At 40.1% G+C, this 10,369-nt stretch overlaps 1 pseudogene; it reads right to left on the bottom strand.

Annotated features, from left to right (window-relative positions):
* Positions 1 to 424, bottom strand: LOC119626190 (large ribosomal subunit protein uL14-like; annotated as a pseudogene).
* Between the last annotated feature and the right edge of the window lie 9,945 nt (positions 425 to 10,369).

The raw sequence follows: 10,369 nt of genomic DNA on the forward strand, positions 1-10,369 counted from the left end.
TCACGCAATGCTGCCAGCATTGGACATAGTCCAGGGACCACAAGTCTGCACTCTCCTTTGCTACTGGTCCTGTAATGGCAGAACCTTTCATCTGGCCTTTATTGCTCACTATGACCCCTGCATTATCTTCAAAAGAAAGAAACACGCCATCTTTTCTCCGGTAGGGTTTTCATTGTCAAATGACTACTGCTGGATGTACCTTTTATCTGAGCTCTGGTTTGCCTTTCTTGACTGTAGCCATCCCCATGTCACCCACACTAGCAGCGGGAAGTCTGTTCAGCCGTCCCTTGATCCTCTTCAGGGAGATGATATACAGGTTTTTGGCTCCTGTGTTGTCAGCTCATTTGATCACAACTCCTACTGGAAGACTCACAGAAATTCGGAATTTCGCACCAGAGGACCCACCACATCCTCACTTCCACATCTTGAACCCAGAAAGAAGGAAAAGGGAAGTAGATTTTGACACTATTCTTAAACAAATTTTAGGCAAATTTATCCTGTTAAAAAAAAAAAAAAAAGAATAGGCTGGACGCACTGGCTCACGCCTGTCATCCCAGCGCTTTGGGAGGCCGAGGCAGGTGGATCACAAGGTCAGCAGTTCAAAAGCAGCCTAGCCAAGATGGTGAAACCCCATCTCTACTAAAAATACAAAAACTAACTGGGTGCAGTGGCAAGCGCCTGTAATTCCAGCTACTCAGGGGGCTGAGGCAGGAGAATTGCTTGTACTCGGGCTTCAGAGGTCACAGTGAGCCAAGATCAAGCCACTGCACTCCAGCCTGGGCAACAGAGCAAGTCTCCATCTCAAAAAAAAAAAAAAAAAACCAGAGTTCTCACCTCCGCAATCAGTAATTCCGCATATTCAGAACTTTGAATATCTTTGCAAATCTGTTAAAGTATAATCACCAGAAATAGGCTCATGCAAAAAAAATTATGTGGCTGGTAACGGATCTAGTAACATTCTTTAAAAATTCAAAACAACAGTAATCTCTAGTACTGAATATTTGCAACATGTTCATGAAAAAAAGACTTATAGAACTAGATGTACCATATGACCCAGCCATCCCATTACTGGGTATATACCCAAAGGATTATAAATCATGCTGCTATAAAGACACATGCACACGTATGTTTATTGCGGCACTATTCACAATAGCAAAGACTTGGAATCAACCCAAATGTCCATCAGTGACAGATTGGATTAAGAAAATGTGGCACATATACACCATGGAATACTATGCAGCCATAAAAAAGGATGAGTTTGTGTCCTTTGTAGGGACATGGATGCAGCTGGAAACCATCATTCTTAGCAAACTATCACAAGAACAGAAAACCAAACACCGCATGTTCTCACTCATAGGTGGGAACTGAACAATGAGATCACCTGGACTCGGGAAGGGGAACATCACACACCGGGGCCTATCAGGGGGAGGGGGGAGGGGGGAGGGATTGCATTGGGAGTTATACCTGATGTAAATGACGAGTTGATGGGTGCTGATGAGTTGATGGGTGCAGCACAGCAACATGGCACAAGTATACATATGTAACAAACCTGCACGTTATGCACATGTACCCTAGAACTTAAAGTATTAAAAAAAAAAAAAAGAAAAGAAAAAAAGACTTATACAATCTAATATGATTAAAATACACTTCAAGATTAAAATATTCATTTAAATGGTTCATATTGCCTGACCTTCCTTCGGAAGGTCTAAGGCTTTTTGTGGAAAAACCCTTCTTAGAACTCCCTAAATTGAATAGTCACCGTTGAATAGCCATTTTCTACATTCCACTCAGAGTCAGGTTGGCCTGAGGTTTTCAGACATCATCAGCTTGTCCAGCAAAAACATGCGTCTTTGGATTGCTCGTTCCTACTCCATGAACATGTAAAGTTAAGGTCACCCTTTCAAAGGAGCTTCCTTCTCTGGGAAGGTTGGCCTGGTCCCTTTCCTCCCTAAGGGCAGGACCATCACCACCTGTGAAGAAAGATGGAAAGGGATAGGAGAGGGAAAAAGAAATACCCTTCCCCAGGCCTACATAAGGAAGGGGAAAATTTCTCTTTTCTTAGCAGTTCAGAGATCCTGACTGGCATCACCTCCCAGGACTCCAAATGCTTCCTTTCTTGTTATAATCCTCTTAAGTTCTTTTTTTCCCATTCCCCCTGTGATTCTGTCAGTGTTTCCCACTCATTCTTACTGGGCTTGGCGCCCCTCCTCCACACTGCAAACCTCACCCAGAAGCAAGGAAAGAGGCCTGGGGGCTTTCAAGTTTATGGCCCATTATAGGTGCATGCTGGGAGGTGTTGAGCAGGGCTGCGGAACTAATCAGTTATCTTAACACTGCGGACAGTAGGGCTAGCATTTGTGGATTGCCAAATGTCACTGCTTATTTCAACTTAGAAAAAAGAAATCAGCTTTATGAATTACTGATCAGTGCTTTGAATACCCCCTCAAAAAATCTACAAAATCACCTACCAGAGCTAACCAATTAAAGAAAGAAAGAAAACAAAAACTCAAAAGAAAATTCTTTGCTCAGTGAACAAAACTAAAGGCAAGGTAAATCAATGCTATTGCAGAAATTGTAAATGAAACAAAGAGACATGCTTTATGTTCCAATGAGGCTCATATGAAACCGACACTAAGATTTCATACTCAGGGTTAATCACAAACCCATAGAATATGGATTAAGCTACTGTGAAAGGAAAAATACAAAGCAACAGGACAGAGAAATTTTAATCAGGAACAAAGATTGCCATAATCCCCAAACGGGTTTGTTTTTGAAAGAAGAGACATTTGTAGAGGACAAACATTCTTAAAACAATAGGAGTGGTGTATAAAATTAACCAAAGTAAGATATAGGCTAATGTTTGGGTGAGTCAGAGTAGGTACTTTCTACAAGTCATGTGTTCTGCACAAGACTAACTCTATGCATCTCTTCAGTATGGTCTAATTTTTCTAAAATTAGACTGTAGTTCTTTGAAGGCAAGAACTTCTTTATGCTTTATAACTTCTGGTACACAAGGATTATCTAATTTTAAAAAATTAGTCCACTCTCATAATATTATCCTTTTTTTTTTTTTTTTTTTTTGAGACGGAGTCTCACTGGTCTCCCAGGCTGGAGTGCAGTGGCGAGATCTCGGCTCACTGTAAGCTCCGCCTCCCGGGTTCACACCATTCTCCTGCCTCAGCCTCCTGAGTAGCTGGGACTACAGGCTAATTTTTTGTATTTTTTTAGAGACGGGGTTTCACCGTGTTAGCCAGGATGGTCTCAGTCTCCTGACCTTGTGATCCGCCCGCCTCGGCCTCTCAAAGTGCTGGGATTACAGGCGTGAGCCACTGCGCCCGGCATATTATCTTATTTTTTTGGACATCCTTACAGTATTATTATTACTGTAAAGCTCTTCTTCCGCTCGTTTTTTTCCCTGAAGATTGGTAGAAAATTCCACATAAATAGTGCAAAAATAAAAATCATAGGCAGCTATAAGAAATAATTATTGTTTGACAACAATCACACCAATTTAACGATAATAGAGCATATTATGAGAAAAAATAAGTTGGTTCTTTTTTTTTTTTCTTTTCCTGAGAAGAGATAATATGTTTGCAGGTGTCTTCTCACCAACCAAAGTAGGCACACCTCTATGGGACAAACAAGCTCACTTTGTCAAGAGACTTATTTATAGAATCCTTGAAAAAATAAGTAAATAAGGGTTATTTCTCCAAAGCATATTTCAAACATTTTTGAGAATCTTGGATGGAAAAGCCAGTACCACAATAAACAAATGTAAATTTTAATGTAGTTTTTCTTCTTCTTCTTCTTCTTTTCTTTTTTTTTTTTTGAGACAGTGTTACTCTGTTGCCCAGGCTGATGCAGTGGTGTGATCTCAGCTCACTGCAACCTCCACCACTTGGGTTCAAGTCATCCTTCTTCCTCAGCCTCCTGAGTAGCTGGGATTACAGCATGCACCACCATGCCTGGCTAATTTTTGTATTTTTAGTAGAGACAACGTTTTGCCATGTTAGCCAGCTCCAATTCCTGGCCTCAAGCAATCCACCCACGGCAGCCTCCCAAAGTGCTGAGATTACAGGCATAAGCCACCATGCCCGGGGTTAATGTAGCTTTTTCTAAAAGAGTAAGAATAAATTCTAAGAAATTAACGTAACTTGTGGGAAACTAGTATGTTAGCAAGATAGGAAATTTGGTAAGTTCCAGACAAGAAGCTTAGAATGTATAACTGTGTAGATCATGATAATGAAAGCATACAGTTTTACTATATTATTCATTTCTGTGACAAAGTATGTAATAATTATCATCATATTTTAGTCAGCTTAGCAGATCACACTTTGAACTCTAGGATAGGCTGGAAATGTAAACTGGAAAGTAAAGAACAAAGAGTCTTTGTAAAAGGCCAATTCCTTGTTGAGCCAATACACATAATATCCTATAAAGAATGGACTGCTAACACTTAAGTGATGATAATACTGTAACCATAAAAATCTTGCATTTAGGCCGGGTGCGGTGGCTCACGCCTGTAATCCCAGAACTTTGGGAAGCCGAGGTGGGCGGATCACGAGGTCAGGAGATCGAGACCATCCTGGCTAACACGGTGAAACCCTGTCTCTACTAAAAATACAAAAAATTAGCCAGTCGTGGTGGCAGGCGCCTGTAGTCCCAGCTACTCAGGAGGCTGAGGCAGGAGAATAGCGTGAGCCTGGGAGGTGGAGCTTGCAGTGAGCTGAGATCGTGCCACTGCACTCCAGCCTGGGCGACAGAGTAAGACTCCATCTCAAAAAAAAAAAAAAAACAAACAAACAAACAAAAAAACCTAAAAATTAAAATCTTGCATTTATAGAAAGATTTACACTTTTCAAGTGCATTTATTTTAGCTTATTTGATATCCCCAAATCATGAGTATTCATCTTTGGACCCTGAGGAAAATGTATTCTTCATTCAAAAGACTCGGGCTATCTTGCTTTGTGCAAGAAAACAGTGCAAATCAGTGAGTACTTTACTCCCAAGCATGAATTTTGCTTTCCTCATAGCACAATGTAATAGAAATATGAACGCAGTATGAAAGCAGGTTTAAATTGCTATGAATCAGTGAAAGAAAACCCTTATTGAAAACACAAATTATTTATCTTGGAGACATAATTCTCCAAATCAACAAAATAATATATTTGACGGAAACTGCTGGCTATCTACCAAAATCTATTTTCCTTCTTTTCCTGGGCATATGACTACCAGGGTAGATCACATTTCCCAGCATCCTTAGTGGTTACTTGTTGCTATAGAACATGAGAAGTAATCAATTCTACTACTTGGCCTGAGTTGAGGACACAGGGTATGTTTCTTCCTGTTCTTTCCTCCTTTTTCACTTGAAGGAAATGAGTTGGCAATCTCACTTTGCCATGCATATGGCAACAGTGCCCTAGGGGATGGTTGTGCAAGCTGATGGAAGGTACCTGAGTCTTTCATATCAGGGAGTCAAGCTGCCCTGGACCATTCTCTGGATGCAGTGAGAAAAAGAAACTTTTGCTTTATTTAAGCAATTATATTTACATCTGTTTGCTATATCAGCTTATCTTTAATATATATTCCTTAAACAGAAAGATTTTTATCATGAGAATGAATGTCATGTATCTGTGAAGATATAGATAAAAAGATAAGGGATACAGCTCATCCTTGTCAAATGGAGCAAAGTTCACACATCCGTGGTGGTATCCAAACCATGCTTAATAAAAAACAATTCAGTTAGCCGTCCATGAATGCTTATAAGTTTCAGTAATAGTAATAAGTGAATTTGTGTCATCTTGAGCAATTAAATACACAGTTTATTAAATGAGCAATTAAATACACAGTTTATTAAATGAAACCAAGAAACAAAGGGAATAACATGTTGTCAATGTCTCACATATTGAAGAGATTTGGATTTCATCTGAAAATTCCTAATTTGGTAAGTTGACAGAGTTGAATAGTCAATCTTAGGATTTTTACAATGACCTCCACATTTTTCCAGAAAGTAGCTTGTGAAGATGTAAAGCATATTTTATATCTTATGTTTGACATGCATGCACTGATTAATAGGTTATATTCAGCCCCACTCACTTGTTGGCTTTACAACAAATGACAGCCTTGATTTTGTGACATGGCAAGTCTTTGAGCCCTCTTATCAACTAGAAATTTTTGTATGTGTGTAGAATTTATTTACTTATGAAATCTGCTTCTAGTTACTGAGAAGAAGCATATTATGAATTTTTTAAGCAGAGAGGGGTTTGTGAAAAAAATAGAAATTTAAAAGAGATTATTCTGTATAAGCCTACTTCATAAATAATGCTTATACTGCCCAAGGTAATTTATAGATTCAATGCCACCCCCATCAAGCTACCAAAGACTTTCTTCACAGAATTGGAAAAAAATACTTTGAAGTTCATATGGAACCAAAAAAGAGCCTGCATTGCCAAGACAATCCTAAACCAAAAGAACAAAGCTGGAGACATCACACTACCTGACTTCAAACTATACTACAAGGCTACAGTAACCAAAACAGCATGGCACTGGTACCAAAACATACATATAGACCAATAGAACAGAAGAGAGGCCTCAGAAATAACCCCACACATCTATAACCATCTGATCTTTGACAAACCTGACAAAAACAAGAAATGGGGAAAGGATTCCCTATTTAATAAATGGTGTTGGGAAAGCTCAATAGCCACATGTAGAAAGCTGAAACTGGATCCCTTCCTTACATGTTTTACAAAAATTAATTCAAGATGGATTAAAGACTTAAATGTTAGACCTAAAACCATAAAAACCCTAGAAGAAAACCTAGGCAATGCCATTCAGGACATAGGCATAGGCAAGGACTTCATGACTAAAACACCAAAAGCAATGGCAACAAAAGCCAAAATAGACAAACGGGATCTAGTTAAACTAAAGCCGCTTCTGGCCAGCAAAAGAAACTACCATCAGAGCGAACAGGCAACCTACAGAATGGGAGAAATCTACCCATCTGACAAAGGGCTAATATCCAGAATCTATAAAGAACTCAAACAAATTTTCAAGAAAAAAACAAACAACCCCATTAAAAAGTGGGCAAAGGATATGAACAGACAATTCTCAAAAGAAGACATTTATGCAGCCAATGGACACATGAAAAAATGTTCATCATCACTGGTCATCAGAAAAATGCAAATCAAAACCACAATGAGATACCAGCTCATACCAGTTAGAATGGTAATCATTAAAAAGTTAGGAAAAAACAGGTGCTGGAGAGGAGGTGGAGAAATAGGAACACTTTTACACTGTTGGTGGGACTGTAAATTAGTTCAACCATTGTGGAAGACAGTGTGGCGATTCCTCAAGGATCTAGAACTAGAAATAGCATTTGACCCAGGGATCCCATTACTGGGTATATACCCAAAGGATTATAAATCATTCTACTATAAAGACACATGCACACGTATGTTTATTGTGGCACTACTCACAACAGCAAAGACTTGGAACCAACCCAAATGTCCATCAATGATAGACTGGATTAAGAAAATGTGGCACATGGACCAGGTACAGTAGCTCACGCCTGTAATCCCAGCACTCTGGGAGGCCGAGGCGGGCAGATCACCTGAGGTTGGGAGTTCAAGGCCAGCCTGACCAACATGGAGAAACCCCATCTCTACTGAAAACACAAAAATTAGTTGGGCGTGGTAGTGTATGCCTGTAATCCCAGCTACTCAGGAGGCTGAGGCAGGAGAATTGCTTGAACCTGGGAGGCAGAGGTTGCAGTGAGCGGAGATTGCACCATCGCACTCCAGCCTGGGCAACAAGAGCAAAACTCTGTCTCAAACAACAAAAAAAGAAAAAAGAAAGAAAGAAAATGTGGCACGTATACGCCATGGAATACTATGCAGCCATAAAAAAGGATGAGTTCATGTCCTTTGCAGGAACATGGATGAAGCTGGAAACCATCATTTTGAGGAAACTATCACAGGACAGAAAGCCAAATACTGCATGTTTCACTCACAGGTGGGAACTGAACAATGTGAACACTTGGACACAGGGAGGGGAACATCACACACTGGGGCCTGTCATGGGGTGGGAGCCTGGGGGAGGGATGGCATTAGGAGAAATACCCAATGTAAATGACGAGTGAATGGGTGCAGCAAACTAACATGGCACATGTGTACCTATATAACAAACCTGCACGTTGTGCACATGTACCCTAGAACTTAAAGTATAATAAAAAGCCCTTGGAAGTATGAAATATTTCTAAGATCCTGTAAGTGCACAATTCATACACAGTATCTACTTTATCACTTAATTTAGAGAGCTAGGGCAGGGCATGGTGGCTCACATCTGTAATCCCAGCACTTTGAGAGGCTGAGGCAGGTGGATCACCTGAGGTCGGGAGTTCAAGACCAGCCTGAACAACATGGAGAAACCCCATCTCTATTAAAAATACAAAATAAGCTGGGCATGGTGGCACATGCCTATAATCCCAGCTAGTTGGGAGGCTGAGGCAGGAGAATTCCTTGAACCCGGGAGGTGGAGGTTGCGGTGAGCCAAGATTGCACCATTTCACTCCAGCCTGAGCAACAAGAGTGAAACTCCGTCTCAAAAAACAAACAAACAAAACAAAAAACAAATTTTAAAAAAATTTTTAAAGAGATTATTCTGTATAAACCTACCTCATAAATAATAACATTTAATTATGTTAATTATAATAACAATAATATAATTGATATTAAATACTGGGTGATTATTAACTGCCAGGTATTATTCGAAATATTTTACATGTATTAATTCACATTATTCTCATAACATCTTTGTCAGTAAGTGGAAGAGCCAAGACCCAGTCCAGACAGTCGGATCTTCTTAACCACAACCCTATTCTGTATTATAGGGAATAGAATATTTAAAAGAATAATATTAATATACTGTTAAAATACATTAAAATATTTAAAAGAATAATAATTATACCTTGTTAAACACTGCAGAATGTTTTCAGATGTCATATTAAGCTGAATTCTCACAGCTTCATTAGGGAGAAAATATTATATATATTTCACAGATTAGAAAACATTTGAAGAATTCCATCAGTTGCCCAATGTTATATAACAAAAGTGTGACACACTGACAGCATAGAATTGGAACCTAAATTTTCTAATCCAACTCCATCCTCTTTCATTTCAACAAGTTGTCAGAATTTTATTTGTCCAAAATGTACCATCTGGTAATTAATATTTTTCTTTTTGTTGTTGTTTCCTGTGCACATAACATAGTGCCTGGCACATAAGTGAGAATCAATAAACATTTGTTGAGGCCGGGCATGGTGGCTCACACCTTTGAGAGGCCAAAGTGGGAGGATGCTTGAGCCTGGGAGTTTTTTTTTTTTTTTTTGAGACGGAGTCTCGTTCTGTCACCATGCTGGGGTGCAGTGGCGTAGTCTTGGCTCACTGCAACCTCTGCCTCCCTGGTTCAAGTGATTTTCCTGCCTCAGCCTCCCGAGTAGCTGGGACGACAGGCACCCACCACCACCACACCCAGCTAATTTTTTGTATTTTTAATAGAGACGGGGTTTCACCATGTCGGCCAGGATGGTCTCGATCTCTTGACATCGTGATCAACCTGCCTTGGCCTCCCAAAGTGCTGGGATTACAGGCATGAGCCACCGCGCCCAGTCAGGAGTTTATTTATTTATTTATTTATTTTTGAAATAGAGTTTCTCCCTTGTTACCCAGGCTGGAGTGCAATGGCACGATCTCGGGTCACTGCAACTTCTGCCTCCTGGGTTCAAACGATTCTCCTACCTCAGCCTCCTGAGTAGCTGGGATTACGGGCATGCACCACCATGCCCGGCTAATTTTGTATTTTTTAAAGAAAGACAGGGTTTCTCCATGTTGGTCAGACTGGTCTTGAACTCCCAACCTCTCAGGTGATCTTCTCTGCCTCGGCCTCCCAAAGTGCTGGGATTACAGGCATGAGCCACCGTGCCTGGCAAGCCTAGAAGTGTTAGACCAGCCTGGGCAACATGGTGAGACCTGCCTCTACAAAAATTTTTTTAAAATTTAGCCAGGCATGGTGGCACACACCTGGAGTCCTAGCCATGCAACAGGCTGAGAAGAGAGGTTTGCTTGAGCCCAGAAGGTCAAAGCTACAGTGAGCTCTGTTGGCACCACTGCACTCCAGACGTGATGAAAGAGCCAGATCCTATCAAATAAATAAATAAATAAATAAATAAATAAATAAATAAATAAAATATTTATTGAGTGAATGCATGAATGAATGAATTGGGCCTGGAAGGTTGAGTAGAATTTTGACTTAACTTGCCTAAGTTTGGAGGCATGGGCTAAAGGGGATAGTTCTCACAACTTACAGAAGT

This window comes from Chlorocebus sabaeus, chromosome 21 (genome assembly GCF_047675955.1).
Source record: "Chlorocebus sabaeus isolate Y175 chromosome 21, mChlSab1.0.hap1, whole genome shotgun sequence".
Taxonomy (NCBI): domain Eukaryota; kingdom Metazoa; phylum Chordata; class Mammalia; order Primates; family Cercopithecidae; genus Chlorocebus; species Chlorocebus sabaeus.